Here is a 13,933-nt window from a genome sequence, read left to right on the forward strand (position 1 = left end):
AAGCTTAATAAGAGCATGGTCCAACTGGGAAAAGGACTTCGGCTTTAGCCGGTATCCCAGAAAGCAGACACTTTCAATGATGTACAAGTGAAGGCCAGGGAAGTGTGCCCTTCTGTGAGGAGGCTCTCTGTGCCTCCTCTGCAGAGCTGTGGCTAGTAAACTGTATGCTTTACAAACATTAAGGAAATCTTTGTGCTTTGCTTGCATCTTTCTGTTGAACACATCCCTGCCCTGTGGTGCTAACTGCAGGGTGTTACTCGGCTTGATGGAAAGTAATGCTGGTTCTCCATTTATGGATATGACAGAGTTTCTTTGTAAGATTAATTAACTTGAGTAAAATAAAGGACAATGAACTTTGCTCTCATCAGATTCACCACCTAGTAACAAAGACAGACAATGTTGATTTTCATCCAGTAGAGATGCAAGAGTCTTCCATCTAGTAGAAAAGGTAATCCTTAAAGTGTGATTGTTTGAATGGAAATATAAGTAATCTTGTGGTTCCACTGGGAATCGAACCCAGGATCCCCTGCATGTAAAGCAGATGTGATAACCACTACACCATGGAACCTTAGGCTGACTGTCTGATTGCCCTGTGGGATATTAACTTCTTTTGTATCTAACCTAGACATCTTAGTCCATCTTTGTCAAATGCCTGTAATAACCTCTGACTTTCTATTTCTCTTTGGAACTAGTTTTCCATGATCCTGATCCCCTGATAATGAATTTGAAATCTTTAACACATGTTCATTCTATATTTGTAGGTGAGTCATGTTTTAACTTTTTGAAAAACAAAGCAAAATAATTATTCTTTGACAACACTGAACAAGTAAAATTGAGCAATTTTTCTTGATCATGTCCAATATGCCAGGCACACAAATAAACATAATCAAAAACAGTAGTAAGTACTTTGAAGGAAGAAGTGGGTATGAAGTGAGCTTAGTTTTTATTTGAGTTAAAGAAGTGAAAGAAATGAAGTTAAAAGTATATAAGTGAATATGTGTGGTTCATAGAGATAGGAAAATTGTCAAGCTAACATGTGACTGGCTGAAATTATGAGGTAAATGGAAATCTCCCCTTACTGATAGATTCCCAGAGCTCAAGGAGGCCAAACAACTCACCCTAAGCCCATAGCTCCTGAATCCTCAAAACTGGATCTGCCCATCACATAACAGCAGTGCTGCCCTTCTCTGAGACAAGGTCCGGTGCTCCCCCAATGCCCAATGGTAGCTCTGCCTTCTCCTTGGCCATATGGTAACATGTATGCCATGGGAGAAGGAAGAGTGAGACTGGAAACAGAGAGGAAGTTGCCCACAGAAGAAGCCAAAGTACCTTAAAAATTACTACTGCAATACCCCTTTCTTTCCTCTTAGAGGTACAGAGCTGGGGAACTCTTTGCCAGCTCCCGGTTGGCAATGTTCCATCGGGGCTTAAATTATTTTAATGACAGACAAATGGATAAGCTTGAAGAGTGATTGTCACACTTTCTTCTGCCTCCTCCTTGCTCATATGCACAGAACAATTCCATCAGGAACATCCTTCTAGTAACTAAACAGGGCTCGACTTCAGAAATTCTGGGGTGAAGAGAAATCTTAGGTAATTGGGAAAAGATGCCACATCCCATGATTCTTTTATGCCCAACTTCCACTGTGAGAATCTCAGGCAGATGTTTAACTGCACAGACCCACGGATGAAAACATACAACTCTCAATATATTAGGAGGATGTTGACTTTCGTCTTTAACACCTTCCTACCTTCACTGTCAGGCCCCCCCACCGCTATCTTGACACCCCTTCCCTCTTGTAAATCAGTGGCTTCACAAGAAAAACACATCCCAGTTAGTTATCACATTTGATTAAACACCTCACCCCGAAGTGTAAATACTTCAGTGGCTCCTCCTTTCGCAGAGATGTTTGCCCCCCCTTGGCTTTATAGCAGCCTTCTCAAACAGTGGAATTTCAGCTATCTGGAAAAGACAGATAAGGTGGATATTTTGGGAAGGAGGATTTCCCCAAAGTCTATTCCTCCAATCAAATTGCTTTAGGACAATTCTGACAGTGATTTATTGAAGTAAAAAGGCTATTACTTTGTTCTTGCCACATAAAATGTCTTTGTTTGCTTAGCTTAGCTGATTTCCTGGTGTATCTGAAATACATTGACAGAACTCCATAGAAGAATGTTTGTCTTTTTTTTTTTCTTTTTCTATATTGCTTATACTAAGTTTCTTCCCCTTGGGAACAAATTTTAAAAATATTTCACAGCTGCTTTGAAAACAGCTGTATAAATGCAAGACATTAATAGGAAAAGCCAAAACATCCACCAGGGCAAAATAAGACCAAAGTTATTAAACCATAACCCAAAGATACTCAAAGTAAAATATACATATGTGTTGAGTCCAAAACATATGTGATTTAATTAAAATCCAACTGGTGTTTAAAAAGAATGGCTAAGCAAAACAGTAAGTCTGACGCTTGAAAGATCTTAAATCATTCACACACACACACACACACGTGCGCACACACAATCATTTCCTGAACCCTGACTGTGAAAACAGAATAATGTCTTCAGTGCACAAACCTAGTGAGTTGAATAGAACATTTTATGAGGATTTCTGCCTGCCCACCTTGTGTATATCACATGTAATTTACTCATAGCAATAGCAGCTAGTCATCTCCTCTCCCAATCTGTGCAAGAAGATTATCTGCTTTATCATTGTGAGGAGCATGAGATAACACAGTAGAGATTCTCCATGGCTGCCTGCATCCATTTATTTTCTATTCATTCCTGGGACAGAGGAATTATAAAGCTGTGAATAGGAAATGGAGCATTTGTCCTGCACAAACTTCTTTATCTTTATTTGCCCCATTGTTGGCTATATTTTTTAGTCCACTGGCAGCCAGAGGTCACATTTCTATGAAGATAAATTTCATATTGGATCCACTGGGAGCTGATGTCAGTGCAAATCTATGCCAGGACAGATTCAAAATGATGGCAAAGAGGAAGTTTCTGTATTTTATTTCTGTATTATATTGTCCTGTTTTCCTGATAATGCAGCCAGGGAAGACTTGGAAGCAGGAACTATTTTTCTGCCTTGCTCATCTCACAACAATGGATAAATACTCTGGGCCCTCCCCGTTGGCCAGACTTCAGTCTGGTTGTCTGTGAGATGTCCTGAGATCCTCAAGCATCATGATCCCGCATCCTCACCTCCAGGCCCAGCTTTGCTCACGCCCTGGGTGACTTGAGGTTGGAGCAGTTGTGTTTCATCCAAGGTTTTGCTGCCAGCGAAGGTCGAGCTTGCCATTTCGACAGCGGTACTTCCTGTCCATTATCAGCGTATTTGACATTTGATGTGTCTCCACTTTGTGTGTCCACTGGAAGCCAAATGTCACAGCTCAAAGATAACATTTTGCCCTGCTTTCCTCCCATTTCAAAATGAATTCAGGTTTTTCTGTATGGGTAAGCTTAGTTCAGAGTCTGTGGGGAATTCCAAAGTCGAGAATGTTCTGTTTATGAAGTAATCCTAGTAACGTGTGGAATTTTCATCGTGAGGTTTTTTTTCTTGCGAAGGCTAAATGTTTAAGAAAAATGCAGGAAACTGGCAATTAGAATCAATTCTCTTCATAACAACAGCAGGATATCAGCTTAAAAATATGTCCTTTAACTGGTGTAATGATTGCAGTGATAGAAATCTGGAGAGTGCCTGTGGAATACACAGCTCGACCTGGGGGTGACTTGAGGTATGGTTCTAACACAGTGAGAGGTCACCTTTCAAGGGCTGGTTCACATGGTGGTGTCTGGAATTCAGAACAGGAGTTCTGATTAAATCCATGGCACAAACAAGGATGGATCCCAGGTTGGGCACCACATCCCACAACATTCCAAATGTATTCCACCTGCAGCAGTTACAAACTAAAGCATAAAAAGTATGGAATGAGATAAAATAGATTCTTTAGCCACAAGGCCAGTGGTAAAAAATGAATTTGTTATACCAAAGACTGACTTTTTAATTTCATTTTCTATTCCCATCTCTCCCATTTTAGTTATTTGATTAATTCAGCAAACGTTTAGTGAGAACCAATTATGTACCAGGTGCTCTTGTAGGTGCAGTAAATAGAACTGACCAAATCCCTGCCCTTCTGCAGGCAGGTGCTGAAGCAAATGAGGAAGTAAGCAACCCATGTTTCAGTGGAACCAAGTCTCAGGCAAAGGCCACAGCAAGTGCAAAGGACCTGGGGCATGCTGGATTTGTTTAAACTTAAGTGAGAAAGTGCTTATTGGCTCCTATTTCCAAGGAAGGAGATGAAAACTGTGTGATTAGAGGGGCCCAGGCTAGGAAACATCCCAAGATGCAGAATATTTTTATTAAGCTCTCTCTCCTCCTGGGTGACGATTGAGCATCTATTGTTCTCTTAGAGACCATCAGGGGGCAGTAGGCTGGGGAGGGGAGAGGGATTTATGTTCCTCTCTTTCTTGTATACTCCAATTTATGCACAAAATAGTGCCTAGGAATGCTTGTGATGTATAATCCTTCAATTAATTCACATGCATGTATTTTTATATGTGTATTTTATTGTATCTTTTGTGGTCCAACAGTTTGAAAACCTTTTACTGTGAAATGTAGCATACCTACAGGAAGCAATGATATACAGCTCGCTGATTTATCACAAAGCAAACACCCAGGGACCCTCTTCCCCTTCCAGAAACAGACGCTGCCACCTCCCCTGTGCCCTCTCTGAGTACTCCCGCCTCCCCACCCTGTAAAGGGAAACCAGTCTTCTAACTTCAAAATAACCACTTCCTTGACTTTCTGTTTTAAAGAAAGAATGTTAAAGGGACCCCCACGTTCTCACCATCATTCAGTTTTAACAACTATTGATGACAGGCCGTCATGTTTCATATAACCCTCATTCCTTCCCCTCATTACCACTTCCCAGCTAAGTCATTTAATTAATTTATTTTTATTGAGAGCTAATCTATATGAGGTAAAGTGCATGGATTTAAGGTATACAGTTCCACGAGCTTTGACAATTGTTTATACGTGTATAAATTGATGTAAATATTGAGCATTACAAGTTAGTTTCGTGTCTGTGAGAGCTTTCCTTAATAGCTAGGAACTCAGAGCACAGTGTATCATTTTGGTCCCTCACTGTGCACACGTGAAAATCCCCAGGCAGCTAGCTGGCAGCCAGCTGAGGTCCCTGAAGTATGCTTATACCGATCTTTCTAAGCCCTTTCTAAATGCAGACTGTTATCAGCTACCCCACTCTTCTCCCCTGCCCCCTCCCTCCTTTTTCTTCTGTCGGCAAAATAGTTTGTTATGGATTGGTGATAAAAATCAGTGTCCACTGAAAGACATGTCAAGACCACCGCCATGTGAGGCCTTCAAAGCATACCGGGCCACATTATGGCACAGTGTGAAGGGACGCATCTGTCAGGGGGTCGCAGCCCATGTCCGCCAACTCTCTTCTCCTATTTCCCATGAGTGGAAGGGTTCTGTCCCTAATCCAGCCAGAAGGCTCCCCTCTTTGCCCTTTCCTGGGTGATGGAACGTGCAGGGCTTGTCATGCGTAGGCTCAGAAAGGTAGGGACGGAGTAGACAGTGGGCCGAGTCTCTGGTTAATTACTCCCCCTGGTGATACTTCGGTGATGGGGTTCTGTCCACTGATCCCGACCAGAATTCAGCTCTCCTCCTTCTGCATCCCTCCTTTTTCCCTGCATTACTCATATAGCCCTCTTGGGTAATAGGTAATGATGAGCCATCAACACCTTCATTTCCTCTAGTCACAGGAAGCTCATGAAGGCAAAATGTCTTTATTTCATATTCCTCAAGAGACCTTGTAGCATAATTTGCATATGGCCAATGCTCAACATTATTTGCTAATAAATGATGTTTACAAATGAGTCAGAAATCCATGACTTCATGATATAATTATACTCAGACCATTAACTGCATATTTTACATGCTCAACAGTATTTTATTAATCCACATCCTCATCTTAGTTTAAAAAACAACCAAAAAACAAATTTTAAAAAACCCTTACCTTAGAGTTTTCCAGGGTATCCCTAACATCTGACTGTGTTTAAATTTTATTTGGATTTTTTTCACCCTTTGGTTTTCTTGTTGGAGTTTAGGTCGGCCAAACAGCATCTACTTTACCCAGAGGCCTACATAAAACCACTGTTGCAAGACAACAAAAGTAAAGTATGGTTTTCAAAACTGGCCTGTGTTACTCACAAATAAGAGTGATATAATCCCCATTAGACAATGAGATTATAAAGCCAAAAATGCCACTGCATGTACATGCAGGTTTCCAGGCGGCCTAGATATACTATAAGACCAGTGGTAAACAATTCACAATTCTAAAACTCTCAGAGTCTGTATTCCCCATACGGAGGCTTTGGTGTTATGATGTTCCTTTGTGCTAAATATTTTTTTACAACAGGAAAATAGACATAAAAGACCCACAATAAACAGAGGTTCGATCAGCCTTTCCAAGACTAAGAAACACAGCTTTATGCGGCCCATCCACGTGGACTCCACTTAAAGGCCACTTCCCCCATCTCCACGGTGCATGAGAATCCCTGAGGATCTTGTGAAAATGTGGATTTTGATTCAGCATGTCTGGGTGGGGCCCAAGACTCCGCACTGTTAACAAGATCCCAGGTAAGACCAAAGCTGCCAGCCCATGGACCACACTTTGAGTAGCAAAGAGTTAAAGAAAGTTACGTCCCAGTGCCAGGATTTCTCAGGTGGTGAACTGGAGTGGGCGAGAGGAGGTTGGAACCGTGGGGGAGGGTTGGTTGGGGTAAAGGTAAATTGCTTTCTGTTTCCTGCAGTAACTTCAGCTGCCTTTCATGGGAAAGTGAATTCAAGGTATGGGATTCCTGTCTTTCAAGCACCGTCTCTTGGACATAAAGTGTCCCAAGTGGATTTTCAAAGACTTACCCAGAGTTTTGCTCTTTTGACTCTCATGGAAATTAACTATGGTCATGCCAGTTTATGCTTTGAGAAAAGCATCTCTTTATTTTTGTGGGAACCTGCATCCCGTAATAACAGTGGCTCTCAGTAGGAGCAACATGAAAGCAAATTAACCCTTTAAATTACAGGGAGCAGAGAGCAGTAAATGCACTCTGGTCTGAAGCAGCATCCCTTTCTCCTTTTCATGAGCACTGAGCTCCTTTTAAGGCATTGAAATATCTATGGGCAAGTGAAGGCCAATGGGTCTTGCTTCTAGGAGACTTGAATCTCTCCTCATGTCTGTTATTGACCAAAATAAGGTCAAATAGAGGGATAGAGAGGACGTTCCTGTTAATTACCGGATAAAAAGACAAGCATGCTAAGAGAAAAGGACCAACTTCTGTTGATATCCTGGCTCGTTCTAGAGCTTCTACATATAGCACGTCATTTAAGTTTCCTTCTATCCCCGTGAGCGAGCACTATTCTTCTTACCTTCTCAGTGGGAAAATTGAGATCTATAGAACTTAAGTCCATTGCTAATGGTTCCACATTAATTAAATGGCAGATCTGGGGAAGGTGAACTCAGCTCTCTCTGACTCCAGAAATACTGGAACAGTTTCCCAGACTCCTGGGCTGAGGGCGTCTTGCTAATTTGTAGGCAGAGCCACTCCTTGTCTGCTGGGCCTGATACCCAGGCTCTCAATCATTAATTGTTGCATAAAAGAATGAACACATTCATATCACTTAAACTCATAGACCCCAGCAAGAAGCCAAATTACTTTTAATGGCTGTTTCCCATATCATGCAGGGACATAGATTGCAAATTACACGTGCAGGAAGACCTGTGATGAAGGCAGCTGGTGATATATGTGGGTTAGATCATCCTGTCCTCCTTAAAGACTCATCCAGTGGTTTTGCTATATCTCTTTTGAAGGTTCACAGGGATGATTCCCAAACCAATCAAGGCTACAATAAAAGGAGCTGGACAAAGTTCCTCGTATTGGCAGTTCTCAGGTGCCATAATATTTCATAAGAGGAGCTTCAATAGGTTTCCTTGCAGCAAAAGAGAGAGAGGAGACTGTGGGTGGAGGAAAAGCTGGACGTGAGTCAAGGGCAGAAATATGGGCTTCAGTTATGATTATGCATGCCATGGGACGTTCCTTGCCCTATCTTGACCCAACAGGAAAAAATTTAAATAAAAAACCCAGTAATGGTTCTATGGCCCAGACATATTAGAAAACAAAGCATGGAATGTGTCTTCTGCAAAAAAAAGTGAACTTACCATACCTGCGTTGTTGACCTCAGTATGAATTTCTCTTGTTGGAATCTCTAATAACAGATGATGTTCCCAGATGATTAAAAAAAAAATAAAGCTCCTAGATAAATAAGCTAGGAAAACACTAATACACACACACGCACGCATGCATGTACAGACAACAGAAATAACAGAAAACAAGTGCCACTAGTCTCAGAGAGGGCGACAAATCAATTTTCAGGCAGCATTTTGGTAATGATGCTACAAAGAGATATTCCAAAGCCCTCAGGCACGTTTTTGACATCCACCAAAGAAAATGGCTCAAAATGTTTGCTAGGAAGCAACTCTCTTAAAAACCTTGACATTGTTTTCTAAAACAAGGAGTATGGATGTCCTTAAAAACAAAGAGCAGGGGTGTTTGAATTGTTCATATGTAGCGATGAGTCTCATGAGTTCATCTTCACCTATTTCATGCTTGGCACTTAGTAGTCCCTCAATTTCTATCTGTGGGATTTAGGACAAAAGAGCCAAGAAATGTTGCTCTTAAAACCAAAGGACTGGTCCAATAAAGGAAGAGCTATGCCTTCATAAAAAGAAATTCCCAAAATGCTGAAGATATATTCTGTTGTCTGAGTGACAGACCTATTAAAATAAACAGACCATCATGCTCCATTCTGTTGACAGAAATGCTACCTAAAAATTCTTTTGTTGATTTCTGTCTTTTAGTGTGGAGCATCTCCATCTCTCTCCCTCCCTCCTGTCTGTTTCCACTCTCACCCACAGAAATATATTATGGTTGTTCATTTTTTGTTAACATGAGCCTACAAATGGTGCTCCAGAAGTAGAAGCATCTGAGAACATATGATTTCTAAGAACAACATCTATTGGCCATAGGATGAAAATACTCAGTGGCTACATGGATACCTTGGGGTGTCAGGCACATACAAAACCGAAGATAAAAAAAGACCTGTCTCTTGGTTAATGTAGAAGTTTTATCAACGTAAATCCTGGCTCAAGTCTCAGAGAAGCAAACGCTGGGCCTTTTTGGATAGGAGCGGAGATGTTGTCAGCCCTTTTCCTTTCTCCTGACGGGCAGCCTATCTTCCCTCCCCTCCTATCCTCTCCTAACTTGAGTGACTGTCCTTGGGAGAGCTCTTCCCGTGGTCACTTTCCCAGGATTTTCAAGTGGTATTTCTGCCACCGCAATGGAACATCCTGGTCTGTTTATTTTGTTAGGTCTGTCACTACGACAATAGAAGAGATTTTCGATGCTTTGAGATTTTCTGTTTACGAAGGCTCTAGCTCTTTCCTTGTTGACTGAGTCCTTCTGTTTTCAGAACAGGCATTTCTTGGCTCTTTCCTAAATCCCACAAAACATTTCCCACAGAAAGCAAGATCTGTGAATATGGGTATGAAAACGAAGAGGTGAAAGAAGACTTTATTTTGCCTTCAGTTCCAAACTTCTATAGGAGAGAATACACCAAAGGTGGCTGGAAATGGGGAGTCACTTAGCTCCTTCCATAAACTCTTCAAATCATCCGAATTAAATGCAATTTAAGTAAGAATAGTGTACTCACAGTGCAACCACAGCTTCAAGTCACCGGGAACAAGAACGCATTTGACTGTGTTAAGACAGTTAATTGGTTTTAGAGAAACAACTGTGGGGTAAGGGGGTCCCACTTCTCTGCCTTACTTCTGGAAGGACCAAGATCTCATGGGATGAGAGGATGAGCCTCAAGTAAATGAGCTAGAGCCTAAAGTGGAGTGGCAAATAGTGGCAGCTGAAATGAGTCAGGTGGGCAAGGACCAGAGAGCTCTCGTCGTGATCTGAAGAAAGTGAGCAAATTCTGAAAGGCCCCAAGACTGCAATCTAGAAACTTCCACCTGAAAAATTCACCTGGAATTTCATTCAAATTGAAACATTTAATGCAGTACCATAATCTTCCACTTTAGCTTATTATCCAAAGTCACCTATTGCCCAACTTTACCTGGGAGGGGAAGATTTGAAAATCAAGAAAAAGAATTATATATGGTATTTGAGTGGACGTAGTAACAAGTTATGTATGCAAAGGCGTCAAGTTAAAGGAGGCAGCTCAGTTATGACATATCCTGCATCTTTTGTGAGTGTGTGTATATGTGTGTGTGAGGAAGTCTGGCCCTGAGCAAACATCTGTTGCCAATATTTCTCTTTTTTTTCCTCCCCCAAACCCCAGCACATAGTTGTATATCCTCGTTGTAAGTCATTCCAGTCTTTCTATGTGGGATGCTGCCACAGCATGGCTTGATGAGCGGTGCCGTATCTGTGCCCAGGATCTGAACTGGCCAACCTGGGACACTGAAGAAGAGTGCAGGAGCTTAACCACTACGCCTCCAGGCCGGTCCCTATCCTGCATCATTTTTGGCTGGATACACTGAAATATAACTTGAGATTTTAAAATATAGTAGAAACACAATTTCTTCTAAAAGTGGCTTTTGGGTTTTGGTTTTCAAGCAAGCACAAGTAAATTATTTTTTATAAAGCATGAATGAACCCAACTCCTGCCATCATCTTTGAAGAGCACCGACATTAAAGCTTTCTGACAGACAGAGCAGGTGGGCTGCTAAGTTAGGGCCCCACAACAGATAGATGCTCATTGAGATGTCATCAGAGAGCTGCAATATTAGAAATATCAGGAGAAGCATTAAATCATTTTAGACCTTCTTTCAAAACTTAAGTGCTTTAGAATGTTTACTAATTCTCTAATTTGTGACTGTCTTCCAAGTAAATAGACAGATAAAACAATATTCACAGCTAATTGAAATTTGAGTGTCTCCTAAGAGGAAGTAGTACTATATTACATAAGTCCTTTGGTTTCCTAGAGCACTTTCACCTATATTGGTTCATTTGTTCTTCATAACTACCCTGTAGTATGTGTGTGTGTGTGTGTATGCATATGTTTGTGTGTGCGTGTATGAAGCAAGGCCTCCTTTTGAGAAATGTTATTCTATTTCTTCTGATGTCCCCAAGACCTTTTCTCCCACAATAGGCAATGAGTCTTTCTACATGAGGTATGACATAAGAAGAGGTCATCTGGCCCAGTGGTTCCCAAAACTTGTCTGCACATTGAAATCACCTGGGAAACTTCAAAAAATATGGTGCCTATGCCTTGCTCCCAGAGCTTGTGATTTATTGGTCTGGATGTGGCATAGGCTCTGGAATTTTTGAAAGATCCCTACCTAGATCATTCCGATATGCAGACAAACTCAGGAGCCAATCCACCTAGACTCTTTGGATCTCGTTTTCCTCACCTGTAAAGTGGATGTGTGGGTGGAGTTGGAAGAGCTTGCAGGTGTGGGGTAATCACAGCCATTCCTGAGTGGGTCTGGGGCATGCTGGTCTTCTCCGATCCTTGTGAAAAACCAGAAAGCATTCTCTGATAAAATCACTTTGGGAAACAATTTGTAAACTACGTTGGTTGAATGAATAATAATTGTCTTAATGAATGAATCAATCAATCAACCCAGAATCAAGAGTGCTGGCTCAAGTTCTACCTTTGCCACCCACTAGCTATGAATCACTGAAAATCACTTACCTCATCAGGACTCAGTTTCCTCCTCTGTAAATAAAGAGATTGACCAGATCTCCAGTAAGATGTCTTATACTTCTAACATTCCATAACCCCATGACCAGAAGATCTCTGATATCCCTTTTATTTTAGGATTCCGTGAGTCAAAGGGACCCAATCATCTTATCCAACTCTCTCAAGACTACAGAATTGGGAAAGGGTGCCTAATTGGTCTAATTTTACAATGAATCATCATTAGACCCCGAGGCAATGTAGCTGCAGACACGATGTGATTCTTCTCTCTAGTGGTTAAGACTCATTTTATTCCTAAAAGCTTTTTAAAATATTATCTTCCTTACTGTTGCAAATAAAGACAGCTGAGCCTCAGACAAGCTGATTCATAGCTACTATTTCTCAGGCTCACAACTGCAGACGACAATCGACACAAGCCTTCCTTTGCTTTTAGCTTTCTTTCTGCCAGCAGACTGTCTGGACCTTGCCCGGGCTGTCTCTGGGCATTAATGAATGCTGCATTCACCCTGCTTGAAATCCAGAGTGACTAACGGGTAGACTATGTGAGCTGCCAGCAGTCGAATTCAATGTCCTCTTATGCCATCTACCCCTTTCCCCTCATTTAGCCTGGAAATGGGGACAGCACATAAAATGCAGTGAGGCCAACAGGAATCTAGTGACAGGGAGGAGAGAAAGCACAAAAGTCTGGCTGGTGCTATACACCATCTATGTATTGATGGCTTATCTGTAGAAAGCTTTAGGTGAGTAGAAATTCCTCTGGACTGACCCTCTAATGGAGTCTTGCAAATCATCAACATACCTTTGAGTGAATCAGTTATTTTGAAAATAAAGGATTCCCCCTGATGCTTTAGATGAGCAATGGGCAAAGGATGACTTATTGGCTAAATTCAGTCTACAGACTCTTTTTGTGAATAAAGTTTTATTGAAACACAGCCACACTCATTTGTTTACACATTGTTTATAGTTGTTTTTGCTCTAAAATGGCAAAGTTGAATAGTTGCAACAGAGACGCCATAAACTGCAAAGCCTAAAGTGTTTACTGTCTGACTGATCCTTGTTTTAGATTTATACATGTTGTTTGATATAAACAGGTTTTTTTAATTCTTGCATTCCTTTCTTCCTTCAATCACTTTATGGATATTTAATAATCAAAGCAATGAAAGAAATTCTATAAGGAATAAAAAGAAGCATAAGATAATTTCCTGTCCTTTCAAATCATACATGGACATCAATGGTCATCTTGTTGCAATTATTTACCTACAAAATCCTTTCGAAGCTCACCCTTCACGCACCCTCACATACCTGGCCTTCGGGAGGAAAACAAAAGCCTGCATATGACTTGCTCATATTCTCCACCTTATTAAGTCGATCAGATAGAATATATACAAATTATAAAATCATGCAATCTAAAGTTAAAGGGGATAATTATTTCTAGTCCATTCTCTATAGTCAATGTGACAAAACTAGAGTTGGTGATAAATCCAAGTTTTATAATACGTAGGAATCTTGGCCCTTATGCTGTCATTATAATACAAACACATATATGTATATATACATATAAACAATCCATAATACATAAATATTTGTGGTATATTTCTAAATGTTTCAACATGCTAGTGTATTTTGCAATTTCTCCCTCTCAGGACAACTGTTGCCAGAATATGGTTTCCCTTTTGTAGTTCTGGCATGGGCAAAACAAGTAAATACAAGAGACGTTTTGTCTAGGATTTCCTCACTAGAGGAGGAGAAGATTCTAATAGAAACTTAATTTTAAAGAAGTAATAAAATGTACCCTTGTTCAACAAGCTCAGTCCTATGTACTTCTATCCTGAAGCTATAAGATACACTGGAATCAGTGATGGAATTGATTTCGATTTTGAAGCAAACATTTTTTCCCAAGACAACAGCAGATCTGACACCTAAATGGATGAAAAACAAAAGCCAGAACAAATTCAGAATTAAATATGAATTGCTGACAATTATAGACCGGTTTAAGCCATGCTGTTTCTACAAATCATTCCCAAGAATATGTAAGTGTGTGCGTGGAGCATGTGATTCCACTAACAACTAACACAACAGATGATTTCTCGGTCTCAGCACAACAAATCAAATAATAATAAGGATAATTCTATCCCTAAGAGC

At 40.8% G+C, this 13,933-nt stretch overlaps 1 long non-coding RNA gene and 1 other non-coding gene across 2 annotated transcripts; both read right to left on the reverse strand.

The window, feature by feature from the left end:
* Window positions 1-495: 495 nt before the first annotated feature.
* TRNAV-UAC (transfer RNA valine (anticodon UAC)) lies at window positions 496-568 on the reverse strand. The gene has a single exon. It is a non-coding gene; the product is annotated as a tRNA-Val (tRNA).
* Window positions 569-2,532: 1,964 nt separating this feature from the next.
* On the reverse strand, window positions 2,533-11,922 carry LOC124248864 (uncharacterized). Its single transcript, XR_006891165.1, has 3 exons — window positions 11,786-11,922; window positions 11,502-11,601; window positions 2,533-3,568 (listed from the first exon to the last, which is right to left on the reverse strand). It is a non-coding gene; the product is annotated as an uncharacterized LOC124248864 (long non-coding RNA).
* Between the last annotated feature and the right edge of the window lie 2,011 nt (window positions 11,923-13,933).

The sequence above is a fragment of the Equus quagga genome, chromosome 12 (assembly GCF_021613505.1).
Source record: "Equus quagga isolate Etosha38 chromosome 12, UCLA_HA_Equagga_1.0, whole genome shotgun sequence".
Taxonomy (NCBI): domain Eukaryota; kingdom Metazoa; phylum Chordata; class Mammalia; order Perissodactyla; family Equidae; genus Equus; species Equus quagga.